This window comes from Leptidea sinapis, chromosome 20 (assembly GCF_905404315.1).
Source record: "Leptidea sinapis chromosome 20, ilLepSina1.1, whole genome shotgun sequence".
Taxonomy (NCBI): Eukaryota; Metazoa; Arthropoda; class Insecta; order Lepidoptera; family Pieridae; genus Leptidea; species Leptidea sinapis.
This window is the reverse complement of record NC_066284.1, coordinates 7,060,656-7,076,833: the sequence shown is the minus strand read 5'-3', so window position 1 is coordinate 7,076,833 and position 16,178 is coordinate 7,060,656. Positions and strand designations below refer to the sequence as shown.

The 16,178-nt window shown below is 36.6% G+C and overlaps 1 long non-coding RNA gene across 1 annotated transcript; it reads left to right on the top strand.

Moving 5' to 3' along the window:
- The first annotated feature begins 2,324 nt into the window (after positions 1–2,324).
- LOC126970208 (uncharacterized) lies at positions 2,325–3,993 on the top strand. The gene is made up of 2 exons (XR_007730548.1): positions 2,325–2,437; positions 3,713–3,993. It is a non-coding gene; the product is annotated as an uncharacterized LOC126970208 (long non-coding RNA).
- Positions 3,994–16,178: the final 12,185 nt, after the last annotated feature.

The window sequence follows — 16,178 nt, the reverse complement described above, 5'->3', positions numbered from 1 at the left end:
AATATGTAACCAAAATTTATAAACGATGTGGGACTCGAACCTGTGACCTCTCGGGTTAGATATAGTGATGAGTTCAAACCATATTTTCTATGGTTCTCTGAAAATTTTAAAATAGAATGTTCTATGATATTTGTTAATATAATCAATAGTTCTAACACAATAAAAACTACTTCATCATCATTATCAGCTGGAGGATGGCCACTGCTGGACAAAGGCCACACAACTCTCCACAACGATCAGTCCTGCGCTGCCCTCATCTAACGTATTCCGGCAATCTTGACCAGATCGTCAGTCCATCTTGTGAGGTGCCTACCAACACTGGGTTTTCCAGTACATGATCGCCATTCTAGGACTTTTATGCCCCACCAGCCCACTGCCACGTCAGTTTCACAATCATTTGGGCTTTGCCTGAGACTTTGGTTCACCTACGGATCACCTTATTTCTTATTTACCTCGCAGGGAAACTCCGAGCATAGCCCTTTCCATTGCTCTCTGAGCGACCGTGAGCTTTCTCATCAAGTCCTTAGTTAGCGACCACATCTGCGTAAGTCATCATTGGCAATACACAGTGCTTAAAAACCTTCGTCTTCAGAGGTATTTGGGACGTGAAGATTTTACGGAGCTTCCTGAACGCTGCCCATCAGAGTTGGACTCGATCAGTGACCTCTTTAGCGAAATTGGACCTGCCTAACTTTCCCACGTCTACCACCACGTCCGTCCTGTCAGCTACCTGTCAGCGGGTTGCGTCGCATACATTACAATAGTTGACATTTCAACATAATATGTTTTATCTATACCCATGCATTAAATACTCTTTTAAAGATTCTGAAACAGTTAGCTTACTGTCAACAGTAAAACACCTAATGTCGTAATAACCATTACATCATCCAAACGAGTGTTGTAATGAATTTCAGTACAACATTACATCATTCGTTTTCATAATCACTCTCCTTTGGACGATATTGTGGTTACTGGGACTGACTTTTTTAATGTTAGTAGTAAGCTAACTGTTTTAGAATATTTTATAGAAGATTAATATTATGGGTGTAGATAAAGTCTTGCATGCAACTATTGATAAGTAGGTATTAAAACACTCATGTGATACTATAATCAACCTACATTCGTGTATAAATACTCCTTATTACACAACAGTTGCATAAGTAACTAGTACATATCAACAATAAACAATTCTCGCATAATGCCTTTATTTTATTTACGGTATATGTGGATTGATGCATCTACTGTCTTGTACTTTAAGTATGTACTCAATAACTTTAACTAAGTTATTACATATTAATATACATTTTTTTTGACTTACTCGTGTAAGGCATTTAGTAATTGACGTTTGTATATTTTGTTGCATCACTTTGCATATATTGTAATTGAAATGATTTGTAAAATTAATTTGAAAATAAGAATCTGTATTATCATTCAGTTTTGAAAAGAGCAATCTTAGAGTTTCTTGCTCGTTCTTCTCTAAGGAAATCTGCCTTCCGAACGAGCTGTAAGAAAAAAATGACATATTTCAAGTGTAATACAATTTACCTACGAAATAAAAGTATTTTTGTTTGTTTGTTTGTTTTATAATAAGGCAAATAGAAAACACCAAGGTAGTGAGTTCCATAATGAGGTTCCATAACTTATAAGTTCATTGTAAGAAGGCTCTTCTTGAAGCACTTCAAAATAAGTCCTATGAAGATACAGAAAAATTACTAATAGTGTTAAAATAAACATTATCTATTTTTTATTTGTATAAGTTAATAGTCATTACTTGGAAGACATTGTTTACTTATATACTTAAACGCTTAAACGCTTCGAACATATCTGTTGGCTAGGAATTAGATCGGCTCCTTGCCAGTACCGACTTACGTAGTAGCTACGGACCCTCCAATATACTTAACCTGTACATTAATCTATACCTTTTTACTTTATGAAGTTTCTCTTTTTTGTGATTATTTAGTTTTAATATAAGCTCTTTACGCCTGAAACACAGGTTTAGCTAGTTCAGGCACAGTGTTAACTAGCTTTTAAGCAAAACTTGTATTATTATTCATATTTTGTATTTTAAAAATCTCTTAATAAATAAATAGAAAAAATAAAATATATTGACTTGCGTCTGACCGATTTTTTTGTTTTTTGTCTTATCTTCATTATTGACGAACCTAAATGAAGTTTGTCGAAGCTTATTAGACTTATTTTTCATTGTTTTGTATAAATTCTCATAATGACTGGCTGCTTGTTAGGAACGCCTAATGCGGATATTGTGATTAATATAAGTGTCGTTATTACACCGAATACATTACTGAAGTTCAAGGACGCGTCATTGTCGCGGGCGGGCGTGGTCTATGTTATAGTTGTATATAAACTGGAGCAACTCTCAGATCAGCATCACTTGAGAGTAGCAATCCCAAGAAACTTCACAATGTTCTTCAGATTCGTAAGTTACAGATTATTTATTTATTTATTACTGCAACAAAATAAATGTTTGATTCATGACATTTATGTTTCTGTCTCTATTTACCGTCGCGCATTTTCGTTTCATCGACTTTCAAATCAAAGCGATGCTAAAGAATTTTTCACTTCAAAAAGTAACACGTTTTATTAGCCAATCTTATTCTTAAGAATTAACTGTCAATAACGGCCTTACAAATAAACTTGGAGTAAAGTTATAATTAAGCATAAACAAAGAATATGCAAAATGTTTACAATATTGTTGAAAACACTGTCAATATAATGATAATTCTGAAGTTTTCCGAATGACAACCTGCCTTGCAAATAAACGCGGGAAACGTTATGCGTCCGAATATACTAATCGTAAGCAAAATGTCTATTTGTAAACATTTTGCATTTTCTTGGTTTATGATTAATAATAACTTAATGCCAATTTAATTTGTAAGGCCGTATAAGTTTAATATTTATTGTCGAACGATATACGAGTAGGTTAAGAGATATTGAGGATCCGGTGACATTCGTTTGAACGCTTAACCTTCCAAGTATATCTGTCTGTAAGTAAAACAACTTTTTATTAATTCTAGCTCATATTTTTGCTGTATAAAATATTTTTTTCTCCTCAACTATTAGTCTGAGCATTTATATAAGTTTCATATTTTACTATATAATTCGCGAGTGATTTTTGGTTTTTTGCTAGTGTCATTTTCTTTGATTCGGAAAGGGTCGTGTATCAATTATTTAATTACCTTATAACTAGTCTGGCCAAAATATTGCAGCAACCTAAGAACTTTTTTTTTATTAAAATTTGGAACGTGTTTATTGTGTTCGATTAAAATACGATTTCAATTTCTGCCATTTCACGTTTTTTTTGTTAATATAAAATCATTTATGTAAACGTAACATTAAACACATAAATCTTTTTATATTCTTTTGAATTTCGTACAACATTTGTTTTGTACATTTACTGGAAATTTTGAAAATTATGATTTTCACAAAATGAAGAATATAATAATGATTCTTTAGGATCTAGGTTATAGATAGCCTTAATAGCCCTCTTCTGCAACACTACGAGCAGTCCCACTATAATATACGGCATAAAACTATGACAAATAAATAAACAAGTGAACAAATGATACGAGCCGTAAAGCATGAAAATGACGATATATAATATATTATGTAACATAACATAGTAAAATGAAATCTCTGGTTTGTAATGATGTTATTTGACAACGCTGTAGTAATAAGTACTGTTTGATTTCAGATCGCTTTCTTCGCCCTGCTGGCGGTAGCCTTCGCCAACCCCAAGCCGGATCCCCAAGTTCTGGCTTACACCGCTCCAGCTGTCTTCCCAGCTGCAGCCAGCGCGTATTATGGCTCCGGTTACTACGCTAACCCTTACGTGGGTGCAGCCTACCCATACGCATACAACTACTTCGTCAAATAGACTGTAAACAAACGTACTTATGACAACCTCTATCGACCCAAAGCGTGATATATGGCCATTAATTAATTAATTTGTAAATAAATTTGAAAAATGTACAATGATTTTTATTATATTTAACTTGTCAACCACGACTCACGCAGCAAGTTTCTTAAAAAGAAATGAGACGTACAAGACGTATTCCTAATGGTAAGTGATTGTCTGATTATTGGAACGAAGTTCCTTACGGCAGTCTTGGAGGAGATAGGGATTTTGCTGCGGGACCGAACTGAAAAAAATGTGATAGTAAAACCGTAAGAAAAAGGCCGTGGAATAAAACCCTTATATGAGACGTGCGCAGGCGCGACAGTCGTTTCTATTTCTATGTAATTTCATGTTGTCAAACAAAAATAAAGAGACATATTTTGTTATTTTAATTGATAATTTGGATTATGATTTTTTTTATTTTACGTAATTTATTATTTCCTAAAATACTGAATTTCCTAAATACTTTCGTGTAGTTAAATAAAAACTAATCTGCAAAATTTAAGAGAAAAATCAAGAAAACCTACATAAAATTGAACACGATTTTTTTTTTACAAATTGTGTCGATTCTACATTAGCCGAAGGAACTTCGTTCCTACCTGGTGTCCCACGACACTACATCTTTTTTACAATATTATAACTGTGCCGCGATTGAACTGGTCACTCACAGCCTAATTCTATTTTTGATAGGAATTTTAATTAAATATATCTTTCAATTATTCATCAAGATTGATATCTTAATATATTTCCGCCTCTCATCACCTCGACCCCCAATCTGATGTGATATCTTTTTTCAATCCATCTATGTGATGATGTGTTGGCATTTATAGATTGGTATTAGCACAGAGTAGGAATTGATACTTGCGTATAGAAGTGATAAATGTTTTGCGAATAACTAATCCACAGGTGAATATATTGTTCATCTCTTAGCCTCATTAATCAAAAAATATATAAAAAAATAAACATATAAAGACACGATAGACAAACAATGAATAGAGAAACTTATTACAGTATAAATTATTTCTTCTTCGGACACTCTTGTCAGAGAGGTCGTGGCTGCAATGACGAGGTACACGGTGGGTCGATATCCTTTCTGAGGGTAGCTCTCCTGGCGATGTGTTTCCATTTCTGATGGTTAGGGCGTTGCTAGTACACTGGACCATGATGGACTCAGTAGCCTTTGTGATGGCGGCTATCCAGGGTTGGCGATCGACCACGTTCTCTCTTGCCTTCCACCTGGCCATGAACTACCAGTCTCTCCATGAAGAAAGAATCATCGAGTAAATAATTAATGACATTATAATATACGGAAAATCTTTTGTACAAATAAAAGCTATTATCAAATTGAATAATTTATTGCATTATAACCGAGGTAAACTAGATATGCATTGTACAATTTAACCGCTTAAATCTAAAGCAAATTCTATATTTATTAATAACAATAATATTATCATAACAAGTTATTTCCTATAGTACCAGTCAGCTGCATATGCATAAGGTAGAGTATATGGGAGCGTTAACGCAGAATTTGCTACCGGGGCGTAGTCTTGGTAGGTCAGACTGGAGCCATAGGAGTATCTGTAATCTGATACTGAAGTGTACGGCACAGCTGGTACCGACGCAAGAGGGGCTACTGGGGCGACATTCGTGACCGGGGCTACAGGTGCGGTGTACGGTGACGACAGGAACCCATTGGTGATTATAAAGGCGGGGTCACAGGCCACTGCTGCGAACAACACGGCTGCAACTATCTATTGACAAAAAAAAATTGAATCGATAACAGTCTGTATAAACAATTTGAAATCATGAAGCCGCAACCTCAGAGTTGACTCAGGTTGGCTCAGTCAGAAGCGATGGAACGCGAGAGGTCGCTGGTTCGATTCCCGTTGTCGTAAATCGTTCATAAATTTTGTTTTCAAATTTTATTTGTGTAATTTGAAATCACTTACTTCACCAGGAAAAAGACATGTTCTATTTATGTTACAGCTTGTCACTTATATATTTATTTACGTTATATCAGAGTTTAGTATATATATTATGTACTTAACATGTAATAAATACTCGATACTTTAAGGTAACGTTTAGCAGCGACATCTAGTCGGATAGAATGCTACTCCTCTCTTTCGCTGAAGCTGGGGATACACATGCCCGTAGCTTGCACACTAGCACACCAGCTTCCACGTGCCAGCTACTGCCGTGTCTATACGCAAACTGGCATGCCTGTAATATCAGTTAGCGTTCATGTAGCTAGCACATTCGATTTACTTGCATGCCCCACATGTGAACAGACGCGACAGCTTCGGGCATGCCAGTATCTGACTCGTTGATTTTGTTTAGTTTACTTCGATTGCGCGCAATAATAGGTACGTGTTCTCCAACGAACTGTCCTGTGTATACGCAATGGTATTACTGCCATGCAAGGGCACAACTTGCGTGCAAGTATTTCTTGCAATTGTATTCACAGTGTGCTAGTTACCTACTCGAAAATTCCAGTAAGTTTAATGCCAGCTACTTTACCGATTTACCAGTGTATCCCCACCTTTAGTGTGTTGTGAAATTATTTGGAAATCAAATAGAAAAAAAGTTAAGATCATTTCATAGCATTGAATTTCGGTGGCAATTTAAGATAAGATCTTTTGTTTGGCTTATCACGTCTGTACAAGCAAAACTCAAACGAAGCAACGAACAACCATTCACAAATAAATCAGCCACCAAGTGTAAATGTTCCAGCCCTTGTTCGTGAATCTCGAGTATCATTATAATTAATGTACTAAAACTACCGAAACTCATACTATCCTCTGCCAATAGTGAACGGAATTTAATTCGGCGGATTCAAGTCAATACGAGTTTTTTGACCGGACCTTAAAAATGTCTTCCAGTACGAAATCCATTAATCAAGTGCCACGAGCATTATAACCGATGTCATTACGGTCGAAGAGCAGAAACAAATGGACATCATGCTGAGCACTGGCAGGCCAATGTAACTGTTGACACACGGCTGACACGTTGTGGTGAACAAGTTAAATAACGCTTTTTAAAACGGAGTGGAATACACGTGTAGCCTATGGATGAGTTACATTCAGAAGAGTTTCAGCGCTCTACGGGTCCACATAACACCGGAAGCTAAAGGAGCAGCCCCACTTCTTTATTTGATGTAATGGAAGAAGAAGACGGACGACAATTCGAGTAGCTGTGCGTTGGACACGGTCGCACTATAGCAGTGTTATGATTCTTTGATTATGAATTGTGTGATTCAACAATGCACTACTAGCAACATATTATAATACAAAATACTTTTTATTCGACTGCAGCGGCGTGTCAGACAAGGCGGTGTCCTATCACCAAACCTATACACCGCTGCATTGGAAGATGTCTTTAAGCTTCTGGACTTGAAAGGGCTGGGCATCAATCTCAGCGCCGAATACATCACTCACCTTCGATTCGCAGACGATATCGTAATTAAGGCAGAGACCATCGAAGACTTAAGCCTTATGCTCGACGGTCTCAATAAAGCTTCTCAAGAAGTAGGTTTCAAAATGAAGATAATACGAAAAACATGTCTAATGTCCATGTCGCACCTACTACCGTAAATTGTTGACGAGTACGTCTACCTTGGACAAATAATTCAGTTGGGCAAGGCGTATCCAACTCGGATACACCTTGCCCAACATACTCGGAACACTGCCCGCGTTCAGGAAGCTCCTTAAAATCTTCTATTCAAAAATACCACAGTTTGAAGACGAAGATTTGTAACCAGTGCGTGAGGACAGTGATGACATACGGAACGCAGAAGTGGTTACTATATGCCTTATGAGGCCTTCATTGCCGCTCGCAGCTTCCCTACGCGATCGAAGAGGAAATGAAGAGATCTGTAGGAGAACCAAGTTACCGACACAGCTCAGATGGTTGCGAAACTGAAGTGGCAGTGGGCAGTCATATAGCTCGATGGACAGATGGCCGTTGTGGCAGTAAAGTACTTGAATGGCGACCACGTAGCGGAAGACGTAGACAAGATAGACCGACGATCTGGTCAAGATCTTTGGAGTAGGTTGGGTGAGGGCAGCGCCGGACGGATGGTCATTGTGATCTTAAAGGGATGCCAGCAGTGGTAGCCTTCCGGCTGAAATAGGATCCCTCTGTTGTTTTCAATAGAACATAGATGGCGGTGATAACGTTACAACACTCTTTATCGCTTATAATATTATGAAGTGAGTATACGTGAGCCTAAGAATTCAAGCCATTCTACAGCATGATCCACACGATCCGAAATTAAAATTTTATGAAAGTTGCGGGACTCGAACCGCGACCTCTCGCGTTCCGTGCGAGCGCTCTTACCAACTGAGCCAACCGTTCAGTGACATATCGTTCATAAAATCTTGTTTGCTTTGTTCAACTCTCAGGTTGTGTCTTCATCTACACGATCCGTTTTTCAGTTGATTACCTGCTCAACCCCAATATTTGCATTTAGGACATTGAGATGTCGGTTATCACTTTAAAAAATTAACAAATTGTTTATCTTAAGACTAGAAAAATATTTCAACATACCAATGAATACATTTTGAATGATGACTCCACAGTATTCCGTTGGCCAACTGGATTGGCATGGTGATATTACAACCTTATATACCCCGGTCAAGTTACACTGAAACAAAATAGACAGCCGCTAAACTAGCCGCTTTGTATTTCCACAAGGCTATTTTGAATGGTTTTCCCGAAAACAAAAGAGTGTATTATCCAATGTGACGAGTATGGCATCTGCTTATGAAGCCAAAATTTCCTTTATCTCAATGGCATTGAAGTGTTATGGTGAACAATTATTGTAAAGTGCATTCCTTGTGTGTATTTTTTGAAATGGATGTCAGATTGTTAAAAATATAAGACTTTATTGATATCTTTGGTTTTATCTTTTGAAAATGGTTTGTGAATTTAACTGATGTCTGTATAAAAAAGCGTAGCTGTAGCTCATCAAAACTCTTAAGGCGTGGACTAACTAGGATTGTAAACGCTTCAACCAACCCTACAATAGTTCTGTTGATCATGTGGCTAAGCTGCAAATGGGCATTTATTTTACTGATTTTCTTTTGTTTATTCAAAATTTACATAATAAATCCAATAATTTTTCGGTTTATGTTTTAAAAAAGTATTAATTCTATAAAATTCTTTAAAAAAAGAATGTTGATGAAATTCGGAGATTTTTGGCTACAAATTTTATTTTTGGGAAGCAACTTCCAAATTTTTATTGGATATTTCAAATTATATATAAATATTCTATTCGGTTCAAATTTTCTATAAGTCCTTCTTTGTGTACTGTATTTTTTTCGTTGCGAGTATTTTCATTGCATTATGTTGTAATTGACTCTCTAAGAAACCAATTTTGTGGATATTGAGATATGACCGCGCTTTAAAATTAATGAGGAGCTTTTCGTATTAATATCAGAGAAAAGTGACCTCATTATTTACTTACTCACTCTTTCTTGCTTGACATTGTTAAAAAGTAAAGTAAAAAATACAGATTAACAAACATGCTACAGATTACAAATTAAAATGAAAACAAAATATAATCCTATTAATATTATAAATGTGAAAGTTTGTATGTCTGGATGTATGTTTAAACTTCTTTAACGCAAAATCTACAGAATAGATTTTGATGAAACTTTACAATAATATAGCTTACACGCCAGAATAACAAATAGGCTATAATTTATAAAACTATAGTGTGAATTATACAAAATATAAAAGAAGTGTGATTGTTACTAATGGATACACCTAGCGCCATCTCTTATCAACTAGCAAGGAAAAGATCAATACAATTTATATGGCAAAACAATGTTTGCCGAGTCAGCTAGTATAATATATATAGCATAGAACATCTGAAATACGCGGGCTTTCACTTACCACGGGTGTTGTCGATGTTTTACTCGCTTTGTATTAGTCATTCATATATCCATATGAACATGATGAGAACAATAGTAGTCCCCATTGTTAAAAACAGGACGGGTAACATTTCTGACCGGTCTAATTATAGACCCATATCGCTTGCTACCATAGTTGCCAAGGTTTTCGATAGTTTGATTGACCGAAAGCTCAGCGAAACGCTTCAATTTCATGACGGGCAGTTTGGGTTTCGACCTGGGCTTTCAACGGAAACCGCGATATTAATCCTGAAGCAGACTGTCCAATATTACACCAGCCGAAAAACGCTTGTGTACGCCTGTGTCCTTGATCTATCCAAGGCTTTCAATTTAGTGGCATACGATGTGCTTTGGGAAAAGTTGGAGCGAGCTGGCGTACAACCGGAGCAGCTTAATATTCATGTTCAGTTATTAATGTATGCTGATGATACTAAATTATTAAAAGTTTTTAAAACGGAATTAGATTGTAACAGTTTGCAGGAAGATTTAGATCGTCTCACTGACTATTTTTAAAGATTTTTTGAATTTGACTTTGACTTTATTGCTCAAATAATGGTTTACACTTGAACGTTGACAAATGTTGCACCATATCATTTACAAGAAAGAAGACGGTGTCAACGCAAAATTCTTATTTATTAGGTAATAAACTCCGCAGAGTTGACGAGGTGAGGGACCTTGGTATAATGTTGGACAAACAACTATATTTTGAATCACACACATCAAAAAAATATTATGTGATTTTGCTACGCGAACCAGTTAAATAGTGTCAGGTCGGGAAGGGAGCTGTCGGAGCCGTACGGGTTGGAGTGCGGGGTGAGGCAGGAGGGGCTATTCTCGCCTAAGTTCTTCAATTTGTACGTGAACGAGCTGATCGTGGAATTCAGCAAAAAGCCAGTTGGGTTCTGGATAGACGGCATCTGTGTAAATAATCTAAGCTATACAGATGACATGGCGTTGTTGGGTCCCACGGCCGGCTCGATCAGAGAGTTTCTTCAATCATGTGAGGAGTACGCTGCTAGTCATGATTTAGTGTATAACGTGGCCAAAAGTGAATACCTGATCTTTAAGGCCCCTCGTAAGCAAGTGTGATATGAGCCTAGTATCGCACTCAATGGGACTTTACTCAAAAGAGGCACCCAGTACAAATATCTAGGCAATTATGTTACGGGACCAGGTGGACATAGAACGTGAGCGAAGAGCCTTAGCCGTAAGGTGTAATATGTTGGCCTGAAGGTTCACCCGATGTAGCAAGGAAGTAAAAATTACGCTATTTAAAGCCTACTGGCAAACCTTCTATTCGGGGGGGCTGTGAACCAACTACACTCAAAAGACACTCGATAGGCTAAGGGTGCAGTATAACAACAGTTTCAGGATGCTGCTGGGCTTGCCGCGGTTTTGTTTGGCATCAGGCATTTTTGCTGAAGCACGAACGGATGATTTCTATGCCATCATAAGGAAAAGGACGTCATCCATCCTGGCAGGGCTGCGTTCAAGCTCAAACAGTATCCTGAATATGATAGCGGGAAAACTGGAGTTCTTGTCCGATAAAAACACATTGTCTCAGATTGTTATCAAAGTAATCCTATGTTTTAATTATGTATTAAGAATATATTATATTGAATTATTTATTAAGAATAAATTATATTATTTTAAGCAGATTGTAGAAATTGTAAATACTAACATAGTTTTTTAAGCCTTTTATTAACAAAATATGGACCTCTGTTGCCCCAATAAAGAAATTTATTATTATTAAAAAAAAAAGTTGGGGGCTTAGCTTCTGCTGCTTGGCGTACATTACTCCAAGCAGCGCTGGTTTTCAGCCGCCCCCGTCCCTGAGGTGTTATTAAGGAACTATGAGAGTCCACGTCCACCAGATATAAATCACCATGAAAATTTAAAATGATCTTTCAAATGTTGTAATTATAATAACAGATACCGAGTTTCATATAATTATGTTTTAAAATCTATCATATTTATTTTAACTATATCTAACATATTTATCTATTACATATTCAGAATATATCACACTATAGTCGTAAGTATCTATCCCTACTTTTTGCTATAGTCCTGTTTGTGTGTGTGTGTGTGTATAATGGAGATTAAAAAAAAGTGTTTTAGTTTTAAATCTTTTAGGCAAGAGTGTTTTATATTTTCACCAGCAAGTTGTCGTTTTAGTAAGGCAGTTTTAAACTTGAGTTTAAATGTATATGCACTCAATTTCCCACGGACCCCCTCCGAGGCAGGTCATTCCAGATATAGATTTCCTTTATTGTTTGTTAATCATTTTATTTAGAACACCATTCTTTACCATTCAATTGTTTACTTTGTCGGTGGACATGGGTCACCGGGTAGGTTGTTGGGCATGTTTAGAGAGTGTCGATGGTGTGGTGGTGGTTCCAATGTTCAATAATTATCGTGTTGAAATAAAATTCAATCGTTTCTTCAAGTCCAGCTGAAGCCTTTAAATATGGTAAAAAGTAAAATAAAATAATAGTAGGATGAAACCCATTGGAAGAGGAAGAGAAAAAAATAGCAGATATGAAAGGAAAAATTATTTACAGGCGATCTGAGGTCGGGTAATGGAAGTAGGCGGTGGCTTCTGATTTGACATCAAGTTCTAAGGAAAAAAGGCTTAATGGCAAAGTTGTGTAATAACAAAGATCTAGAACATTTATTTTTAAACCCATTTCACATAACCTCAAAACTTATGTGAAAAATTCAAATTACCAAGTTTTTTTTGTTTTTTTTTTATCATTTACAAAAAAAAAACCATTAAAGTTGGTGAAACTTGGGAGGATAGAGAATCATTTCAATCACACGGCGTAGAACCAAATTGGGATTATTGTAGAACACAATATCGCCACTGTGCGAAATCTTTAACTATATTATAATTAATTCGGATATCGTTGCGAAGTTGCAGAGAACTAATTTGGGATCATTTTTAAAATCCAAGTTGGTCGCCGCGTAGTACATAGGAATAATTACGACATGGATATCGCAACAGACGTTGTTGGAGTGGCTGAGATCATTTTCTTATTATACAAGATGACTGATGAGACTTGATATTTAAGAACAAGACACACCATAAATTAGGATATCATCCCCACCATCTGGATGTGTGGCGTTCCTCCACAGTGCTGTTTTCAAGAAACTTTCATCCGGGTACTAACAAGCTGTGGACTGAGCTTCCTTGTGCGGTGTTTCCAGGACGATACCACATGGGTACCTTCAGAAAAATCGCGTACACTTTTCTAAAGGTCCTGCAATGCTGCTGTGAATTATTTTTATGAAAATAAGGGACGAGACTAGAAGGACTTTCAGGTGATGGTCATTGAACCGGTCTGCTCATTACAATGCAGTGCCACTCAGGATAATTGAAAAACCCAAAAATTCTGAGTGGCTGTCAAGTCTCATTTGCCCAGTAATTCCACTAGCTACGGCGCCCTTCAGACCGAAACACAGTAATGTTTATATATTATAATGCTTCACGGCAGAAATAGGCGCCGTTTTGGTACCCATACTCTAGAAGGCATTAGGTGCAAAGGAGCCTCCTACTGGTGGAATCCTCTGGTGTTGCAAGAGAATTTTGGCGGCGGTGATCATTTAACTTCAGGTGATCCTCATACGCCCAGGTACGCTCGTTTGTCCTCTCTTTCATAAAAAAATAAAACCACACACGTGAAGGACGATATTCCCACTCCGACGAACACACTTTCGTGTCAGTGATGTTTTGAATCATCGGTCGAATTAATATTCAATTTTTGCATACATATACACCAAATAATATGCGATGTTGGAGATTCGGGTATAAATATATAAATTTAAATAAATAAATAATTAAATAGTAAGTCTGACTGCGATATTTGTGCTCTGTAAGAGTTTAAATAAAAGTTGGAGAGATGAGAGAGTGTGTATATGTGTATAAAGGTAACAAATCAAATCAAATCAAATCAAAAATATTTTATTTCATAGGTAAATTGCACTACACTTGAAATATGTCATTTTTATACAGCTCGTTGGAAAAGCGCAGTTCCTACGCCCGAGTCACTTTTAAAGACATAAAATAATAATAAATGTGATACAGTATTTTCAGAATGTGTAAAGGAGAAAAAATAAAAAACATTCGTTGGCCAAAGAATATATTAGCCTTATGCAAAATTAAAAATCAATGGAGAGGCAGGTCGCGGGTCGTTTTGGGTTCGTTTAGACGTAGTAAGTGTAGGGGGCGGCATACGGGTAAGAGTACGCAGAGTAGGCCACTGGGGAGTAGGCGCTGTACGCCGCGTACGACAGCGGAGCGGTGTACGCCGCGGCGACGGGGGCCGTGTACGCTGCGGCAACTGGGGCTGTGTACACCAGGGGCTTGGCCATGGCTACAGCCAGGAGAGCGAGGAACGCGAACTGAAACAATCGAGGATTAATATTAACATGAGTAACATGGATTGTGTAAAACTGTCTCCGCAATGACAAACATTGTGCATACATTGAATCATGCCCGAGGCTCGGAGTGACACACTTTTTGAAGTTATACTTCTATTTGCACCTTATGAAAAAATTATGAGAGTGAAATTTTAAGATGCGCGCCCATCACTGTAACACAAAAGTATCAGGGTGAAGTTGGTTCCTAAAATTTTCTGACGTTTGCGACAGTTGTTATTTTATTTCAAAGGTTTCAAGTCCATACAGCTGTATTCTTTATTTAATAATTAATTGTCAAAGCCATCTTTGCAAGTTATTTACAATATTCTTCTTTCTACAAACGTGAAATAGCAAGAGTAATAAATTATTTTAAGGTTATTTTCTTCCAAAGAAGTATTAGTTCTTGCGTGCAATATGTGTAAGTACACACACACTTTTTTTTATGGAAAAGGAGGACAAACAAGAGTACGGCTCACATGGTGTGAAGTGATCACTACCGCACACAATCTCTTGCAACAGCAGAGAAATCCGATTATAGTCCGACACAGATAACTAATAATTAAAGTTATTCTAAATTTTAAACTTTTTGTCTTTATCTTACCTCTGTCATTACAGAATTACATGACAGGCAGAGAAGTATTTTAAACTTGGGAGTAACTTTACAGTGCGTTTATTAATAAAACAGTTTCAGTTTAAAGTAAACTCAGGCGGGTACTTATAATAACGCCGTAAGATTTACAGATAATATTATCCATGGCTAGCATTTGTTTGTTTACATTTTCTTCATATTAATTATCATTCATTTATAACGATCAGTGAAGCTGTTCTTGAGTAGCAGCAGTATGTACAGACGGATAATCTAACAAAAGTTATAAAATTTGTGTCAATTAGTCATTTAACTGATATCTTTCACAAATTTCGATTGAGAGTAAATAATTATAGACAGAGCGTACAAAAAGCGGCCTCAATCGAAGCGTATCGTCTCATGGGTCCGAGTTCCGACCATACTGTTACTGGCTCTACTTGTATTGTACAAGTAGCTTTTACCCGCAACTTCGTCCGCATGGAACAGTTACTTTGAGCAGCATTTCATATATTTGAAGTTATACTTCTTTAGGCGCGTTATGAAAAAATTATGAGAGTGAAATTTCAAGATGCGCGCGCATTACTGCAACACAAAAGTAACAGGGTGAAGTTGGTTCATTATTTTTTTTGATTTCTTCGTCCATTATTATCAAAGGCAAAGGGTTTAAGCCCGTACATCCGTATTCGTTATTTAATAATTAATTGTCAAAGCCATTGCTGCAATATTTTTACACTATTGTTCTTTCTACAAACGTAGCGTTAGGCTAAAGAAGTATAACTTCTTGTATACATAAGTACACACACACACACGCACTTTTTTTTAAGATACTTTGCAAATAATACACATACACACTCTTCTTTCCGCTGCTGGCGCCCCTTTTCTACGATTCATAAGATATCAATGACAAGGATTGTGGACAGTCCCTTCTTCTTATAATATGTCTTTGCGATTTTTAATCTCCTATTTGATCCCCATGTCGATTGAATTTAAAAAAATGCTCGAACAGATGTTATAAATTACTTCTTATCAACTACCTAATACCCTATTTCAACCCCTCCATTTATTTTTTCACAATAAAAGGTAGCCTTTTCCAAGCTCTAATCTATCACTGTACTAAAATTCATCAAAAATAGTACAGTGGTTTAGGAGTGAAAGCGTAATAAGAAAACTTAAATTGACATATAATATTAGTAGGGATAACACTGCACTTTACTGAACTGTCCATGATTGTGTTTTTATGATGTTTAATGATTTTCTTAAGAACACAGATGAAACATTTAAATACTTTAAAAATATCTTTTAAAATTTTGAATTAAAGGTTTTTCTCGGATGTTTGATTCTGTAT